The sequence below is a fragment of the Pteropus medius genome, unplaced genomic scaffold (assembly GCF_902729225.1).
Source record: "Pteropus medius unplaced genomic scaffold, Ma_sr-lr_union100, whole genome shotgun sequence".
In the NCBI taxonomy this organism is placed as follows: Eukaryota; Metazoa; Chordata; class Mammalia; order Chiroptera; family Pteropodidae; genus Pteropus; species Pteropus medius.
Genome location: NW_024355205.1, coordinates 13,057,506 through 13,077,591, shown reverse-complemented (window position 1 = coordinate 13,077,591; position 20,086 = coordinate 13,057,506). Strand labels below are relative to the sequence as shown.

Genomic DNA, 20,086 nt, shown 5'->3' with positions numbered 1-20,086 from the left:
TTTCCCAGGTATCCTGATGTTATTTGTTAATATTGCTTAACAAACCAAAGGGAAAATTCTCTTAATTTAACAGATTATTCCTTTTGGAAACTTTCCATTTTAAAGTTCTGTGAAGGAGGAATGAGGGACTTTTTACCTGAAGATATTTAAAGTACTCTTCCATCAGATACAACTGATTCTCAGTCATAGAGGGCGAGGATGTTTCTCAAGTATTATCCAGACTCATGGACCCACCTCTTTCTCCTTGATGTAGAAGAGCTATGTTATGAATATCTCTTAAATTTTTTGTAGTAAGTATATGGATGTTTATTATATTTTAAGTATGTTTTAAATATTTCATAATTTAAAAATTCTTTTTGAGGAAAGCTTGTACAACTTGTTCTCTGATTTCATTCCATTAATGCAAGGTTCCTGAACCCTTGGCACTACTGACCTTTTGGGTCAGATAATTCTTTGTTATTGAGAGCAGTCATGTACCTTATAAGATCCTTGGCCCCTACCCACAAGATGTCAGTATCTCATGGTCTGTCATTAATATTCATTATATTATATTCATTATATTAATATTCATCTGTCATTAATAAGTCATTATATTACTTATTTTGGGCTCTCATCACCTCTCACCTAGACTCTGCATCAGTCCCTGAACTGGCTTATGTATCCAATATCCTAATTTGATAATACATCCTCCTCATTACCATAAAAAGAACAATACCTATAATTTCTTTAGCCTCTACTATGTGCCATGCAAATATTGATGATTTCCATTCGTCAACTCTTGTTTGACATGATAAAATCAAGGTACAGAGAAGCTAAATGACTTGTCCCAAATGACACTTCTAGTGAGTACAAGACTAGATTCAAATTTAGGTCTGCTTAACTTCAAAGCCTGTGATTTTTAGGTTATCACACAGCCTAAGCATGACATCTTCCTAAAACATGAATGGAACTTGTTCCTTCCTTATCAAACATTTTTAGTGGCTTCCCAATGCATTCCTCAGGCAATATGATCTGTCCATTTCTTTGGTCACTCTGCTCCCATAAGCATTTTCATGCACACCGTATTTTTATCTCGCTGGGCGGAGACCATTTTTCCAAACTTGCATGCATGTTCATGTTTTCATGCCTTTGCCCATGCTGTTTCCTCAACCTGAAATGCACTTTATTTCTTTTTCTTCTCTAAAATTTTAATCATCTTTCAAAGGGAAGCCTGGCTCAAAGTGTGTGTGTGTGTGTGTGTGTGTGTGTGTGTGTGTGACGTGTGTTTCAGGGAAAGCTTTCCTGATATTCCCAAGATGAATTGTTTCTTCTTCACTCCCATAGCACAATGCTTGTTATATATAGCTTTTATAGCATTCTGTTTTATTGGGAACTTTTCTACATATCTGTCTATAAATACTTGGAAGGCAGGGATCACTCTTATATGCACTCTGTCCCACTTAAAAAAGACTGAGGCAACTAGAAGCTTCCTTTTTTTAGCTCTGTATTTCCTAGAACACAACACATTGGAGTTTTTAGAAAACATATACACACACATGACTACTCAGTAAAAACTGATTGAATACATGGATAGATAAATAAATAAGAAAATGCATGACAAAATATTTATGATGATGTATTTTTCCTGACTATGTACAATATAGAAAGCTTGAAAAATACAGGAAAAAATAAGTAATTCATAGTCTCACCACAGCGATATTGATATTCACACCACAGAGATTTTGGAAAATATCCCTCCAGTTACCTGATACTGAGAAATGGCTTAGAAAATCTCCGGTAGGTGTTATTTGGTATAGAGCGGACCTAACGGGCAAAAGGCCACAGTCGTACAGATCCCTGTCCTTTCAGAGAAGTGTACTCCTATCAGGTGAGTCTGGACACGTCAAGGACTGTATTGGTTCTTTTATGTATAGCCATAAATTCAAATCTACAAAAGTGTATGTAGTAAAAAGTAAGTCTCTCTTCACTTTTGTCTTTCAGCCCCCCAATTCCCTTTCCTAGAGGCAACCATGGTTATCGATTGATTTTATAGATTTTAAAGTTATGCTAAGTAATACTTATTTGAAAAAAATAATTTTTACACATTACTCTTATACCTTAGACATAAGCTATTAAAAATCTAACATCTAAATAATAACACTCATTTAGGTAGAATTACCAGTAAATTGATTTTGTGAACTAGCAATTCTTTTTAAACACAGGTGAATGAATAGTCTTGAGGTTGCAGTAAATGTGCTGTATTTGACCATTGTGGTGATTTTTGCTTCTTAGTGACTTATTTCTGGTGAAAAATCTGGGCTTCTGGAGAAAAATCACATAACCATGTAATTTGACACTTTCAAAACTATCCCCAAATCATTTTTGTTTTCTAAATCAGCTCTCTCTCATGTGTGGCTATTTTATTTTATTTTTATTTAAGTATAGTTGACATACAATTATATCAGTTTCAGGTATACAATATAGTGATTTGACATTTATATACCTTATGATGTAATCACTACACTAAGTCTAGTAACCATCTGTCACTGTGGAAAGTTATCACAGTATTATTGACTGTATTCCTCTCTACTTTTTCATCTATCCCCCTTCCTCCCCTCCCCTCTGATATCCATCAGTTTGACCTCTGTTTCTATTAATCTGTTTTTGTTTTGTTTGTTCATCTTTTCTGATTCCACATATAAGTGAAATCATATAGTATTTGACTTTTTCTGATTTATTTCACTGAGCGTAATACCCTCTAGGTCCATCCATGTTGTCACAAATGACAAGATTTCATTCTTTTTTATTGCTGAGTAATATTCTTTTTTGTGTATACATACACATATATGTATTTGTGCACATACACACATGTATGTGGCTATTTTAAACCTTTTAAATTCCTCAAATCTCTGACTCTGTAACTTTCTTCCTCGCTTTCAACAAATGACCTTGCCTCTGCTTCACATGGGAAAAGAAATTATTATCAAAGTTTTCTCATACTGGCAGTGACTTTCTGCCAAGCAGATACATATGTGTGAGTTTTAGAAGGAACACCTCGTGGTCTATTTTGTATGGAAGGAGATGTGCTGATATGTGGATCTGTATTGATTCATGGGCAGAGCTGAGTCAGGTAATGGAAAAAAGACTGAAAGATTGTGACAGAGGATGTGGGGAAAGAAGTGCATGGATGGATATCTTTAGATTGTACCCAGAGTACAGCAGGTCCTGAATAACATTGTTTCATCCAATGTCATTTTTTTTATAATGTTGATAAGATGCCATAGGAGCTTAACTATTCTTTATAACAATTAGCGTATGGTGAAACTGGTTTCATTATATGTTGTTTTGCTTAAACTCACAGAACCTATCGGTGACATTCTCATACTTACTGTGAGAATAACTGTGTCCCATGTGGATGCTTGTCAAGGACTCCTGAAGAGGAGATTCTCAATAATAGGTGGACAAAATGGCCTTTCCCCAGCCAGGCATCTTAGTGTTTGTTCAACAGATTCATTTAAAAAGTCTCCACAGTGGCAGGGAAGGAGATTATGTAGATTCAACATCAACTTCCCGAATTGGAGCTGATTAGGTTGCTTCAACTTCTGAGTGCCGAACATACCTGCAGCAGCAACCAATAGCTCAGCCCTAATCCCCCTCCCCAGCACTGGAATATCAACCAGCTACCTAGTGGCAGACTAATTACATAGGCCTCTTTCTATCATAGAGAGGGCAGAAATTTTTTCTCATTGTAAACATATATTTACTATAGATATAAGTTTATTTTTCCTGCATGCCAAATTTTCACCTGCATCATTATCTATTGTCCTACTAAGTACGTAATTCATTGTTATGGCATCCCATTAATTATTGTGTCTAAACATAGAATTTGTTTATTGGTGAATGAAGTAAAGCATTGAGCTAAAACGGTTGAGATTCACTGATCTTACCATGTATATCCCATCGCCCAGAAGTGGATGGGCTTTTAGAAAGGTAGATGGTCCTTTGGGAGACCCAATTAAGGTACTAGCTGGGAAACAACACTTTGTGAAGTTGTAATGCTATCAGTCACGATGCAGTAAATGCATATCTTCCATGGCCACAGTACAACGGGTTCAGAAACCAATGGATGTAAGTAGGAGTGACACCTCTTACTAATAAACCTAATGACGTACTCCCCAAATTTTTGCTCTTTTTCCACTGCAACTGTTAACTCTACTGATCTAACAGTCGTATTATTGAAGGGAAAAATGAGTCCATCAGGAGACACAAAAGTGGTTACATTGAACTGGAGGTTGAGACTGATACCTGGTCTTTTTGGATTCCTCATGCCTCATGAACAGGGGTGGAAGGAGAGGGAAATTATATTGTCAGGGGTGCTTAATTTTGATTTTAAAGGAGAAATAAGGTTTCTAGGATACAGTGAGGACAAAGAGAAGCATATTTGGAACCTAAAGCATCCTTTGCCTCCTGCTACTACCATGCCCATTGGTAAAGGCCAATGGAAAACCTTGGGAATCTATATGTCAGAGTCATAAAAGGCTCAGACCTTTTAGGAAGGAAGATTTGAGTCATCTCATCAGGTAAATGATACCAACCATTTAAGCCGAAAGCAAAAGAAGTCTAGAATAAGTAGTGGCAGAAGGAAGTTATAAACACAGTTACAGCACCATGCCCTATAGTAGCTAACCTTATTTTCTTCCTTGCTCTGTTCTTTTTTCCCTTGCCCTTTTTATTTGTGGTTCACTTCACAATTTAGTCCATAGATTTCAGGATATCAATATGGAGTTATGACTTAACTAGAGGGCGAAAATATTAACCAAAGGTAAATTAAGTTATTGATGAGATTCTGTGTCTTGAAGGGAGAAAATGAATGTAACTTCATTTGTCCAGGAAATAATCTCATGTGACAGGCAGGGACATATTGTTACAGTTTGTGGTTTGGAATTTTAAGTGTAGGGAGAAGGACAAATGAATGCTGAGCAGCCAAAGGGATGGACAGTGACAAATATTACCGATTGGCTCATTCCACACCTTTTCAATCCATTGTAGCATGCCTGGGCTTTAGAAGCTGGAAAGCTAAAGACTATATTTCCAAGATGCACTTGAAGTTTAGCAAGGGTTACTCATGCTTTCTGCCAGGCAGATGTACCCCTGCCAGACTTGGCAGGCAAAAGTGAGCATCATAAGACAGAGGCCACATGATTCTTCTGGCAAGCACAATTGTAGAGGCTTTTGGTTTTTTCTACTGCAGCTGTTGTGGGGGTTCTAGTGACCTGATCCTGGATTCATGGGTATCAAGGAGCAGGTGAGAGCAGCAGGACATATCCACTAGAAAGTTCCTATGTTGTAGTTGGGCCTTTCTCCTGGTTGTGTTGTCAGTGACTGTGCAACAACCAGACTTGATCCCTTGGCCTTTCCAGACATTCTGTAAGCTAACCAACACCCTGTAATAAATTCCTTTATGCTTAAACCAGTGTGTACTCCGTTGTCTGAAATTAGTACTCTATTTCTAAACTAGTCAATTGCAAGGGGAATAGGATTCCCCATTTTCAGAGAGGGGGTAGATATTTGAGAATCGGATACAATAACTCTCTCACCTCCTCTTTTAGTCCTTAACCACCGACTCTGCTACTGTTTTTGTTAAGATCACCACGACTCCCCCCATGTAACCTCTTAGCAGAACTTGACCCCGTTGCCCATGCAACACTTTTCAAAACCTCTCCCTTCCTTTAGTTTCTATTTTTTTTTCTTGTTTCTCTGTTCCTCCTCAGTATCCACTGAGGGACCTTCTTTCTCTTCCACTGATCATTTAAAAATGAGCATTCTTTACCAAGTCTGCTTCTTTTCTTACTCAACATATTCAGGGGTGATTTTAGATTTTTCTACTACCATGTCTTTAATTAATTTCTGTATGATACTGACTTCCAAATTTACTTATTCAGGACAGTTACCCCTTCTAAGCGCCAACTGCATTCTGAATACCTCTACTTAGTGGCTCATGAGCACATTAAACACAGCACTGACAGGACAGAACTCATTAGCATCCTCCTCTCACCTCATCAACATCTCTCAAATGAGCAGACTTCTTCATTTTATTCCCTGTCCTGGTAAATGGCATTACTCATTAGGATTGCTCAAGCCAGAAACTGGGCGTCAACCTTCAGTCTTTCCTTTGCTTAGCCAACCAGTCTTCAAGTCCTACCATTTCTCCTTCCCAAATATCTCTCAGTTCATATCTACTGCCTTTGTTTTAGATATCATCATCTCCAGCCTATTTACTGCAACAACCTCCTAACCAGTCTCTTTCTCCAATCTTGCCTCCTTCTAGTTCATTCTTCGCATCAAAGACAGACTAATACATCCAGAACACATAGAATAACATCTTAACCCCCTTCACTTACAGGGTCTTACAGGGTCTTCCATGGGTTGGCTTCCTTAGCATCATTTATTGCACTCCTTGCTTTCTCTCCAGCACAGTTTATGTCTAGTCATACTGACAAAAGAAGCCAGCCCAGAAATCAGGCTGCATCTTATGAAAGGAAGGTCACCCAGTTTGTGAGAGGTAGAATCTGGATTGGAATCCAGATCTTCTAACTTCTCATCTAACACTGATAAATCAGCATTGTGCACACTAGATAAGATTAACGGTAGTCAAAACAAACACAATTTGAAAAAGTACTTCATTTCCTTCAGAATTTAGTTATTATGACTTTAATTTGTGGAATAGTTTCACCAAATTCTAAAGCAATTTTAAAAGTGTCAAGTAAGGTCATATAAGAAAACAATTTACACTTTGTGGGGCCAAAAGCTTATACAGTGTGGGAGGGGGATCATTAAGAGAAAGAATTATAAAAAATCTTACTTTTGCAAATGCTACAAAAACATGGGAACGCGTGGCCTGTCTCCCATTATGCAGATTTCCCCCAACTATCCCTATCTTCTGGCATTCATGCCCTTGTGTAAGTCCTCTCCCATATTGTATTGGGATTGGTCTGTGAGACCAATAGACTATAGTAGAAGAGGTGTCACTTCTATATGTTGTGAGAATCCTTAGATAGCCCTGTGGAGAAGCCCACATGGTGAGAAACTGAGGCCTTCAGCCCACAGCCATGTGAGTGAGCCATTTTTGAAGTGAATCCTCCAGCTCTGGTCAAGCCTTCAAATAACTGCAGCCTTGACTACAATGTCATGAGATATTCTGAGACAACTACCCAGAGAAGCCATTCCAGATTCCAGACTCAGAAACTGAGATAATGAGGTTATTGTTTTAATGTGATAAGTTTGGGAGTAATTTGTTATATAGAAATTGGTAACTAATACAGGCCCATGCAAGTGAGAGGCCTAGAAGTTTGAGATTTATAAGCTTTATGGTCTCCACCTATGTTAATGGCTAAGTCTACTAGATTATTGTGACAGAGACAGCTAGTTTTCCACCCAAATTTGTTCTTTCTTTCTTCCACAGAGGCCGTTGACTAGATCATGCCTTTTCAGCTACGAGCCACAATGCCAGACCCCTTTGCAGCTCAGTGTTTCATGCGGCTAAGCTCTTGTTAATGGAATGCAGCAGAAATAATATGTGCCCTTCTGGACTGTGCCTTCAGGAGAATGGTTGTTGTGCTCATTTCTTGGGCCAGGATGGTGACAAGCAGAGTAACCTTGGAAGCCAAATGTTGAAGATGACAAACTCTGGCTGAGTCCCTGAATGACTTCACGAAGCAGAGCCTCTTTCCCTCCAGGCTGGGTCACCCCCCTGAATCATTTTGTTACAGAGAAATAAGCTTCTATCATGTTCGAGTGATTATCTTTTAAAGTCTATGGATTAAAACAAGTGAGCCTACCCTAACTAATTAATTACGTTCTTCAAAATTTAGATACTTAAATTTTTTTCTCCAGAGCCTAGTCTTAATGTTATTTATTTCTGTATTTGTTAATTTATTAACTTTTTATTCTGTAAAATTTCAAACATATAAAAGTAGAGGAGATCTTATAATGAAGCCTTATGTACCTATCACCAAACTTCAACATTCATGTTATAAAGCGATTGCTATCTTCAATGTGTATGTGTATTTCCTACATATTTATGGCCGTTTCTATGTCACTGCTACCCTCTTTCCCTTCTGGTCCCGCCTGGATTATTTTAAAGCAAATCTCACAATCTCAAACATCATGTCATTTCATTGGAGACATTTTAAATGCCATGTAAGAGACCTCCTCCACCTTCCCTGGAACTCAGTGCTGTTTGTAAAACTGTGGCTGTGAAAAAAGCCAATTCTCATTGCTTGACAACATATAACGAAAAAGTGTGAACTGCAAGGTAAAGCTCACCTGCCAGTATGAGAGGCACAAGTTATCACCAGAATTTACCTTCACCCCCTTCAAGCTAAAAACGTTGAACTTATAAAGGAACCTGGCCATGCCAGTCAGACTGAGAATATGGAGTGACTGGCATCATCAGGTCAAGAACAGATGTCGGACAGCTTGGGTTCTAAACATCTAAACCTTACCCAGCTACTTACTCGTTGTATGCCCTTCAACCATTTACTTACTTATTTATTTCATGATGTGTGGGTTTTTTTTTTTTCCATTTATAAGGTAGAAATAATGCTATTCTATCATTGGATTGTAATAAAATTTTTTTGAATTATAAACTTTATATGATGATCTATCTGTTTGTAACATGGAAGTAAATATAAGCCAAGTTTTAAATTTTCGTGTTTTCCTGCTATGGGAGTCTATTAAAATCAGTGTTATTGGGGAAGGGAGTAATTATTTGTTCTAAGCAGTTTTTGGATATGAATCAGTACCACCATTCATAACAGGGAATATGATGCTACAGTTTGTATATTTCTAAACACCTTTTGTCTGAGAATATTGGACAGAACCATGGTGAGCTTCTGCAGGGAAAAGAGCAAATACAATCTCACTTGAATTTTTCCCTCAGTAGCTCAGCTTCTCCCTACCCCCACAAATGTCTAGATTTTGACCCAGACAGTTCTAGACAATCCAGGATATGGAGATTACCAGATTGTAATGACGTCCCTCATAGATCAAAATGTCTCTTTCTGAAATATTGAGCTCAATTCCAAGTGGGTCACTGTGTTGAGCAAAGTAGGCGTTGACAAGGGACAAGGCCAAGCATGTTTATCGGCTCAGCCAAACTGTGGGCAGGTTTGCAGTGCCTGCTCGGCAGCCTCTGACCTCTCACGTGGACTTCCTTAGCCTTCACCCTAATCTCTGACCTACCTCTTAACTCCCCTTTACCTCTCTACTTTCTCTCCTCATTTACAATATTTCACTAACACCATCATAGAACTGTTTTTAAAAAAGAAAGTGTACAACAATTCATGTGAAAAATAAGCAATATGGATTTTCTCTTCTGCTGAATCTGTATGCAATGTTTCTCCTTTCTGATTTCTGTTTTTTAATTACATAATAAGTACCAGGTAAGTTAAAAACGTTTTGTTTTCTTTCAAACTTTTAATTTTAGAATAGTTTTAGATTTACAAGAAGGTTGCAAAGATGTTACAGAGTTTCTATCTGCCCTTCACTCAGCTTCCCCTATTGTTAGCATCTTACATTACCAGGCTACATTTGTCATATCTAAGAAGCCAACATTGGCACATTGCTATTAACTAAACTAAACTAGATTTTCTTTGGATTTCACTAGTTTTTCTACTGTTTTTTTTTTACTAGTTTTTCTCTTCCAGGATACCATGATACATTTAGTCGGTACATCTCCTTAGACTTCTCCAATCTGTGACAGTTTTTCATACTTTCTTTCTTTTTCATGACCTTGACAGTTTGAGGAGTACTAGTCAGGTATTTTGTATGATTTGTCTCAATTTTATATTTGTCTCTGATTAGATGGGGGCGATGGGTTTTGGGGAGGATGACCACGAAAGTGAAGTACCATTCTGATCCTATTGCATCAAAGAAATCTGCTAGCATTATGACTTATTACTGGTTATGTCAACCTTGATTACTTAGTTTAGGTGGTGTTTGACATACTCTATTGTTTAGAAGCAAATGATTAAACTCAGCCCACAATCACAATGGAAAGAGAGATTAAGCTCCACCTCCTGGAGAATGAGTATCTACGAAACTTACTTGGAATTCTAATAGAGGGAAAATTTTTCTCTTCTTTGTTCGTTATTTTCAATCATTTATTTATATCATTATGGACTTCTGGACATTTATAGATGATGAGGCAGACATTTATAGATGATGAGGCTAATATAGGAACTTTTGAAGATGCACAAATTTGGGCTCCAATAGTGGAGTTTATAGTGCATTTCGTCTGAAATGGAGCTGAAGCAAGTTTCTCTAAATTCTACCCTCCTGCCCAAGTTGAGAACCACTACTTTTTTTTTCTTTTTGGATTTCAAGTTCATGGGATAGATTTGATCATACTCAGTTCATGGCATGTTATCATCGTTGGTTCATGCAATGTCCCATTCTCATGTTAATTCCATTTTGTCATTATACTCCACATCCATTTTCATTACCCCCAGAGATGTATTAAATGAGTATCTTTTATTAATGTATTAAATGAGTATCTTCTCTTTGTATGTACTTTTGTAAAATACGTTTTGTTTTCTGTGCATGTCATTTCTCAATTATAAAAAGAGCATATTGTTACATAGCCTATTCTGGTTTTTACTTTAAAAAAATATTTATTTTTAAGCAGTTTTAGGTTTACAAAAATACTAATGGAAAACACAGAAAGATCCAATATACTCCTTACCCACTTTCACTCCCAGTTTCCCTTATTATTATCATCCTGCATTAGTGATTAACCTTTTTTGAACTTCGACCGTATTAGGAATGAGGAATAGGACAGTGCTGTGTATAGGGGAAAATTTGACTCCCAATAAATAACAGCGTTTTTCTACGAATGGAAATAAAAAAGGCATCTTGGGATATGGAGTTAGATACCATGAGACTCCAAACTCTTTATACAAATAAGGGCTGGACCATTTACAGGTTTCTTTTCCTTCCGATTTTAAAACTCTTGACTCATCTTCAAAGGGAAAAAGAATAGAAGTCATTACAAATATCATAGCAAGATTGCAAGTTTTGTGATTTTATACTTGCGAGAACTAGTTTCAAAGTAAGATCTCAATTCAAAGAAAACTGCATGCAGCTTCTCTGAGAAAACACCAAATGGCGGATGACGCCAGTGCCGCGGGAGGGCCCGGAGGCCTCGGGGGCTCTGGGGTGGGAGGCCACAGCAGCTTCCGTGGAGGATTCGCAGCGGCGTCCAGGGTCAAGGTCGTGTCCGGTGTCACGGCCGGGATCGAGACCCGGGCCGCGGAGCTCGGGGAGGCAAGGCCGAAGACAGGGAGTGGATTCCCATCACCAAGTTGGGCCGCTTGGTCAAGGACATGAAGATCAAGTCTTTAGAGATCTCTCTCTTCTCCCTGCCAATCAAGGAATGTGAGATCATTGACTTTTTCTAGGGGGCATCTCTCAAGGAGGAGGTTTTGAAGATTATGCCCGTGCAAAAGCGGACCCGCGCTGGCCAGAGGAACCAGTTCAAGGCATTTGTCGCCAACGGAGACTACAATGGACATGTCTGTTTGGGTGTCAAGTGCTCCAAGGAGGTAGCCACTGCCATCCTTGGGGGTTATCATCCTGGCCAAGCTCTCCATTGTTCTTGTGCGGCGAGGCTACTGGGGGAACAAGATCGGCAAGCCCCACACCATCCCTTGCAAGGTGACTGGCCTCTGTGGCTCTGTGCTGGTGCGCCTCATTCCCGCCCCCAGGGGCACTGGCATTGTCTCAGCCCCTGTGCCCAAGAAGGTGTTGATGATGGCTGGTATTGACTACTGCTACACCTCAGCCAGGGGCTGCACTGCCATCCTGGGCAACTTTGCCAAGGCCACATTTGAGGCCATTTCTAAGACCTACAGCTATCTCATCTCCAACCTCTGGAAAGAGACTTTGTTCACCAAGTCTCCCTATCAGGAATTCACTGACCGTCTTATAAAGACTCACACTAGAGTTTCTGTGCAGAGGACTCAGACTCCAGCAGTGGTCACCACATAATTTTATACAAGAGAAATAAAGTGAATTAAGTCTATTAAAAAAAAAACAAAAAAAACAGACTGCATCCAAGAGGAGCGGTCAGCATCTGAAGAGAAATGAGCGATGTTTTTTAGTGATGACTGTCATGGGAAGATGTGATAGGACATTAAGATATCCACAGGAAGAGAAATTTTTATCATTGCCGGTGGGGCTGTGGGGAAACAAGCACCCTCAGAAAATATATTTCTGCGGAACATTGGCAGAAATGTTCTGAGAAGCATTTTGGCAGTGTCTGCCAAATTTTCATATTCATCTATCCTCAGGTCCAAGGAAAGCCTGTTCAGTTTGGAATCAATCTAAAAGTTACTTCTTCCCCACAGGAACTGAACTGGATATAAATCTCACTGAAAACCTCAATATGGGCAGAGCACAGAGATGCTGGTCAGAGATACACACAAAGGTGCCACTCCCAAGCAGCAAGAAGCCAGAGTGGCAGGTTCAGCACAGTGTATTCGGGGAAAGCTAGACCTCCATAGCCATAGGCCTGAGAGATGTCTTAGTAAAATCCGAAATTTGTGAAATCGCAAATGCAGATTTTGAGAATTCTTTTAACTAATTTGTAAGGCCAGCAGTTGTTCCTGGGCAAATGGGTATGTGGCAAGAACAGAGTGTGTTATTTGGAGGAGGATCAGTAAAACCTGGATAGTGCAAGAAGTGAAATCCAATTGAGAACAGCAACATTTCCTGAGAGTTCCCTAAGAATTCCCACCACTTCTTTAGGGGAGACTTTGAAAGATGACACCAGAATGCCTCTGCTCAGTGCTCCTTCTGTAGTATTAGGGGTGGGTATAATTAGTGAACTGATGCATTTTCTTTTACACTGTGATTCAGTCATTTTCAATCAGTCCTTGTATTCTTTTCACAAAGCCCCAAGCTAAAGAGCCCCTCTGGTATTGTTATAGATAATGATTAGGGCTGAGTGGACCCAAATGACAGTTGCAGTCAGCTGCCTGCATGATTGAGGTGACCAGGTAGACTGCAGCCTCGGCAGTGTGGCGCTTGAGTGTTTTGTCCAGTGTGTAGCCCATTACAGTGGCAAAAGGCAAGAAGTAATGTGACTTTAGCCCCACAAGAAAGGAGCACTTTATGTTTAGTCTATTCTGTTCCAAAAGGCAAGGAAGTATGTTATATAGAAATAGTTTCATATATTGAGTAACTTTTAAGTTGTTATGCTCTAAAGTAGTGGTTTTCTAACATTGCTGTGTAGCAGGATTACCTAGAGTGCTATTAAAACACAAGATTGCTGGGTCCCATCCTCAGAGATTCTGATTCAGTAGGTCTGGAGTGGAGCCCAAGAATTTACATGGTAAGCTTCTGTTATCTAGAACATCCAGATAAATTTCTTACTCCTCATGATAATGAACTTAAAACTTAAGATTAAGTTATTGCCAAGTGACATGGAAAGCAGAATGCTCGTTACAGTTGGTCCTACTTCCTTTCCTGCACCAAAGGCTTCTATGATAACTCTGCTTTACTTTTTCCACCCTCTACCCAAATCCACCTCCAAACCGGAATCTAAAATGAGGATTTCACTCTTCTCCATTATTAATTTCTCTTTTCTCTTTCCTCTAGTTCTTAGTGCTAATACGTATAAAAGAATAGTGAATAATATATGGCAAGTATATAATTGAGCAATTGTATTTTAGAAGTTCAAAAAAAGGGGCAATCAAGAAAGACCCATGGTAGAATTGAAATGTAAGCTTGGCCTTGACAGAAAGATGGCATTTGGCTGGGCAGACAGGAGACAACATACGTTTCAGACCAAGGCAGAATCTTGGGCAAAGGCCCAGAGGCAGGACAAGTCTGCAGAGACAGGCCTGAGAGAGAAGTGTGTGCTGGAGAGAACTAAGAAGAAAGATTGAATAGGTTGGGTGGGGCCAGGAGACCAGGCGGAGTTCGGAGTTGAGTAAGACATGGGAAGGCGTTGAAAGTTTTATAGTGATTAAAGGCCTGCTTCAGGCCCATTAGTTAGGCGATGGAGTATGCAGGATGGCTTGACAGTGGAGGCCACCCAGCAGGCTGCTCCGGAAATCCAAACCTGTGCAAGCCAGCACTAGGTTCCTTCTTATTACCTGAAATGCATCTAATTCAGGATCTGAGACATCCCTAGATGTTACCTCAGTGTGTCTGGGCAAGCTGGGCCACATCATGTTCTGCTCACTTTCTTATATTTAAACTTCCAAAAAATCACTTTCACTTACTTTTAATACTTTGAATGTAATTGTTCCAACTGATTTTAAATAAAGCCCTATCTTCTGCAGCTTAAAACTCTATTCCCACTTCACAATGTTGGTTATTGTTTCTAAACCAGACTTTAATTTCTTTGTATCACCTCACTTTCTCATCCCTCCAAGCTTTTTCTTTCCTACCTTAATAACCCTTTCTCCTCATTTGATAATCTAAACCTAAATTATCTTCACATTCTTTTTCCACCTGGCTTAGTTTAGAGGTAAGCATTTTCTTTTGCCTGATGATCAAAGTCATTAAAATATACAGTGACAGATTTCCACCCCCTGATGTTGCTTCCCTTAATTTCTGTCATATATGATTCATAGATCATCTCAGAATAAAAATAGGATATTTTCCGTATTTGAATAAGGGAATATGAGCACTGTCCCCTGTTAGATGTGTAATCACATTTCCCTGGTTTATAATTAATGAAACAGCCACGTGTACCTCAGTCTTGTACCAGCAAAACGTGAAGACCCAGGCCTTAGATCCTTCACAGAGGCCTTAGGGTGTCTGCTTCAGAGGGCATCTTCCTGGCTTCCAGCATCCTCGTTTGCCCTCCCGATGTCAACCTTGTGGTTCCCACTTCCCTCACGTACCCCTCACTCCTAACACAGACATGTTCATGCTTGCTCCTTAATTCCATTCTTAATGGCTGTCATGCCACCTTCTCTTCCTGCTTACCCTCTTCCTGGGCCCCAAAGCAGATGTGGGTGTGGGTGTTTTTCTGTGGTTTTCAGGGGCTCTGTTCTTTATTATCGCCCTATTCCAGGAACAGAGCACAAGCCCGGAAGCTGGGCTGAGCTGCAATCACAGAGACACCTCACTGTGCTGCCTCATAGCCATCCTCCCTTTGATCTCCTCCAAAGTACCCGGATCAAGCATGTATGCCTCAACTCTCCGCTGAGAGAACAAACAGAATCATGAATTATGTTGCAAGATTTATATAGCCGATTTTACAAACTTTGGGCAGTTTTATCATGGTTTCCACATTTAAATAAGGGAATATGTTATCTCTGGGTAATTTGTAAATGATGGTGAGGTACTGTTGGGGCTAAAAAAAATTAATACTTTCCTCCTACCTTCAAAGTTCTAGTTGGGCTAATGGTCAAATTAACAGAGATAGATTAACAGAAGAAAATAAAATGTTTAATACATAGGCATGGAGATTTCACATAAGTATGAAAATTCCAAAGATAGAGAAGCAACATAGGGTGTATATGACATTTTGAACAAAGGAGAAAAGGTGAGAATGGGATCTTAGATTTCAGAAGTGAGAATGGGCAATTTACAGGTATTTCAGGAAGAGTAAACATACATGGCAGGCAAATTCTTGGTGGGCAACTCAGAAACAATGGGACACAGGGGTATCTAGCTAATAGGCCCCTGCTTAATGTCCTCTTATTTACCATACTTAATTCAAATTAGTCCAAGACAAACATCCTAAGACTTCCTCCTGAAGCAGTTTTTCTATACGAATTTCTTGGGCAGGAAAGTAGGGAGGCTTAGAATATTTCTCCACGCCTCCTGTTTCTTACCTTCTCCCTAGGGATTATATACATGGTCTCTGTGAGTCCAGGAATAGAGTTTCTGAGGTTCTTATTTAAAATCGGGTGTAATTCTTAGCACTCAAATTCCATCAAAATGTCTAAATTTCCAATTTACATAAACTAGGTCCCATTCATTCATTCAAAATATATATAATTTTGAGCATCTACTCTGTGACAGCCATTATTCTAAGCACTTGGCTGATAGCAGTGAACAAAGCAAAGAATACTCTAGTTCTAAGTAGGCAGTGTTTGATCAGTTGTCTGAAATTTTGTTCCATTTTATATTGTTTTGAGCTGAAGAGAGAAAATTGTGATACAACTAACATTCACATGGCTTGTCCAAAGTCTCAGGAATCAGCCCTACCATGTGACTGCAAGTGGCTCTGGATTTATTATACAAATTCTAACTATGGCTTTAGATTTTAGACACCCAAATTGCAAATCTCCCATGAAAAGATTGTAAACTTTATTAAAAAAACTCATACGCAGGAATAGAAACTCTTAAGGTAAAAAGAGTAAGCAATAATTTTAGGCTGAGGTAGAAAAAAGAAACTCAAGCTAATTAGAGGGAGAGTAAACTTTTCTTAGGAAATTCTCTTAGTCCGCTCAGGCTGCTATAACAAAATACCAGAGACTAGGTGGCTTATAAACAACAGAAATTTATTTTTCACAGTTCTGGATGCTGAGAAGTCCCAGATCAAGATGTCAGCAGATTGAGTGTCTGGTGAGATCCCACTTCCTGGTTCATACACAGCTGTCTTCTCACTGTTGCCTCACATGGTGGAAGGGAGGGGAAACTCCTGGGGTCTCTTATAAAAGGACAAATCCCATTCCTGAGTGCTCCACCCTCATGACCTAATCAACCCCAAAGACTCTACCTCCGCATAGCATCTCATTGGGTATTAGGATTTAACATTAATTTGGGAAGGGTACAAACATTCAGTCTATAGTAGAAACGGAATGAGTGCTTTGTGGAGAGACTAGACCTATAGGAAGATCAATATGAGCTCTTGGAGACAAGGGTGGATATACATAAAAGGAATAGGAAGTGCACTCAGATCTAATTGTTCATAAAGAGAGTATTAGAAAAGGCAAAGATGTTTTACTTATTATTACTTCAGTAGCAGGTGACTGGGCCCATTAAAAAACAAATAAAAAGAGATAAGACCTCTGACTGAATTCATCCCCCCTTAACGTAAAGAGAATAAGCAATATTTTTAGGCTGAGGTAGAAAAAAACTTAAAGACCTGTTCCTGGACTCTCCATCCCCAGCAATAAAGGAGCAAACTGAGAGGCTTCTGTGAAAGGAGTAGGTGAATAATCTACAGTTAGAGCAATTGGGGAACAATTTTTTGAAGACTGGGGTAGTCATGCAAAATGGTCACAATGAATGTGGACAGATTTGAGAGGGGAAAAAACCAGGAAGATAAGCACAACATACTCAAACAATTATTATATGGGTTAGATTTGGAGATAGTTATTGTGGTGGCAAGCAGGATTTGCCTGTGCCTTGAGGGCATGTGTCAGAGAAATTTATAGAATTGGCACTCTAAGGGAAGGCAGAGTAGAGGTGAAAGATAAAAATGGAGAGCCAGAGAGAACAGTGATCAACTGAGTCTTGGCCCAGACTGGATGCTGGTTTGATGGAATAATATCTTCAAGGGGGTACTAGCCAACATGAGTAGGAGAAAGTGGCCAAGATTTGTTTGAACAGTATAGCTTTTAGTAGCCTTAGAATTTCTTGATTTCATATATCTCACTAAGGTGGACCTCTACACATCGAACACCTAGAGGAATATGCTAGACAATCAATTTTCTGGGTTAGAAGGTAAAGAGAAAATATGTTAAAAAAAAAAAGAAAGTAACCAATGTAAGAAGTAGATTAAATTTTTAGAAACTCAACTGAGTCATTCTGGAAGGAGCAAGGTAACAGCAGAGGGGAATAAAACACTAGAGGCACATACTAGTACTTCAGTTAAAGATGTCTCAGAAATAAATGCTATTCAAGTCCTGGAATATTTAAAAGTGAAGGAAAGACAGAGAATCAAGTTGACCATTGGAGAGGAATAGAGTCCCACAGACCGCAGGAAACACAAGCTCTGAAGCATCGACAGTAATTCAGTTCAGGAATCTGTTAAGAGTAATTCTTCAGTTGAATCTAATATGACAATTAGGTGAAAAGCTCTTTCCTTGACAGATTTCATAATTCTAAGCAATTTCATAGCAAGAAGCAATGGACGTACCCTCTGAGGCCTAGGAATGAAGAGGCCTGCTTATTGGTTCAGCACTGGGATGACGGAAACATGGAGCTTAAAGAGAAAATGGAAAATTAGAGATTATGAATAAGTAGAAAGGCAGGAGCACATAAAACAAAGCAGGGTCATTTGGGCTGCCACCAACACAAATATCTTACTTTGCAAGAAGATTGTAATGTCTCAAATGCTATCTTAGAAAAGAAGGCTATATGCATATCCCCAGCACCAGCCACACCCCTACCCCATATGTAGCTGCATGGTGTCAAAAATAACTGCCAAATGGGAGATTGATTCTGATTCAGTGTAAAGTCAGAGATTGTAGACTTCAGATAATTAGCCTGGACTCACTGGCATCACAAAGAAGTTAACCAAAGATATTTTCTTGGTCTTACCTTCTTTCATCCAGTACCACTGAATCTCTACTAGGGTCTTTGTGACACTAACTCTAGCCTCTGGACACATAATTCTACTTGTGATGACAAGATTGAGTTGTTTTCTAAATTTGGTGGGTTGGAGGCCAGTGCTGTGATTATCCTTTGAGATCTCGTAAATCTTGGAGCCTTTAAACAAAGGACATACTAGAGATGCATTTCGTATGTACCCTTGAGGACCTATATACATTCCATAGAGGGTAGCCCAGGTCGTAGGTACCAAAGGCATCTTGGCTCTACCTAGTAGCAAAGACCCTTCTAGCTGCGAGTGGGCAGAAATAAGAAATTGAAGAGGATAAAGTTTGGATTTTAATATCTGGATTTTTAATTCACAGGTACAAGAGAATATGAGTTTGAACTTCTATTCTTTTGACCTCTAAAATCTTTGGACTCATTAGCATGGAGTTTAATTTTTAACTTTAATTTCCTTCCAGGAAAATCCATTAAAAAAGCAGTTAATATTCAAATCTGGAACTTTGTATGTTCATGGCATTTTTATGATTGGAATATGTTTAGGTTGTTATTTTAGCTCATCGCCAAACCTTTGTTGACCTATGTTGGACAATGTCTAGCTTTGGATGCAGGCTTTGGAATTAGTTTAATTAATGTGTTATTCTGACCTGTTTTAGACTAAAGTTAAAAATAAAACACTGCCCACGAGCATCCCAGAAGAGCCCTTGGGAGAATAATCTTTTGACAGTGTGACCAGGACTGCCCGGGTAGGGTGGATCGCTAACCTTATCTCCCAAGGAGGACAGCCACATGCTAGTTAATGGTTAAGCTGAATGGGATAAGAGAACAAAAATCTGGGGAATGTTGGAGGAAGGGAATCTTCTTCACCGTGACTTTCCTCATCACTCACTCGTCCCAGAGCTTGTCAGGCAGTGCTGGATGAAGCCAGACTCCTCTACCTTTTCACTCCTTCTTGCTGGAGATCTGCCTGCCTGCTGCATGTATGTATTCTGCCCTTTTCCTCATGCTGTAAGTCTTACAGGGGCAGTAAACATCACAGGCTGTGTGGTGACCCACGGCCTGTGACTGGGTAGGAAGCCTGTCTGGTTGTGGGTTCACAATATTAAAATTTGTTCACTTGCAGGTAGGAGAATAAACTATCAATATTGGCTCTACTACTAATAAAGGTGATATTTTGATCATTTGTGTGACTTCTGTGTCTACCTTTCAGTTGGTTCTTAAATCAACCTGGGAACATAAGTGTCAATTTAACTCTTTTTAAACTCTGATAGCATTTACTATAAATTTTTGAAAGTAGAGCTGACAGGACTTGCTGCTTAATTAGGTTGAATGCTGGCTTGAATAACTAGGTAAATAGTGGTGCTATTTAATAATAGGGAAGCCCTAATTCTGAGATCAGAGGTATAAATGTGGTGAGCCACACATGACTAGTGTGTGTGTCGAGGAAGTCTGTACACATGGTGAATGATTTGGTGCAGGTGGACACTATCTATACATATAGTGAGAATGACTTAGTAGGGATGGGATGGCTTGAAGGCCAGGAGAGTAGGAGGCCATCGATGTAATTCAGATATAGTTCAGA

General features: G+C 39.3%; 1 protein-coding gene and 1 pseudogene across 4 annotated transcripts in view; both read left to right on the top strand.

The window, feature by feature from the left end:
• The window catches only part of ARL14 (ARF like GTPase 14), a 59,989-nt gene that overhangs the window by 16,589 nt on the left and 23,314 nt on the right, over positions 1-20,086 (top strand). The window contains exon 2 of one of the 3 annotated variants that reach the window (XR_005651609.1): positions 9-94. The exons of 1 other annotated variant lie outside the window; for it this stretch is intronic. The gene's annotated coding sequence lies outside the window, so the exon portion shown is untranslated. Of the gene's footprint in view, positions 1-8; positions 95-16,422; positions 19,485-20,086 lie in introns of those variants that run through there. One more of the 3 variants, XM_039857434.1, reaches the window with a different exon arrangement.
• Positions 11,128-12,057, top strand: LOC120598564 (40S ribosomal protein S2-like; annotated as a pseudogene). Its single transcript, XR_005651607.1, has one exon. The product of XR_005651607.1 is annotated as a 40S ribosomal protein S2-like (transcript).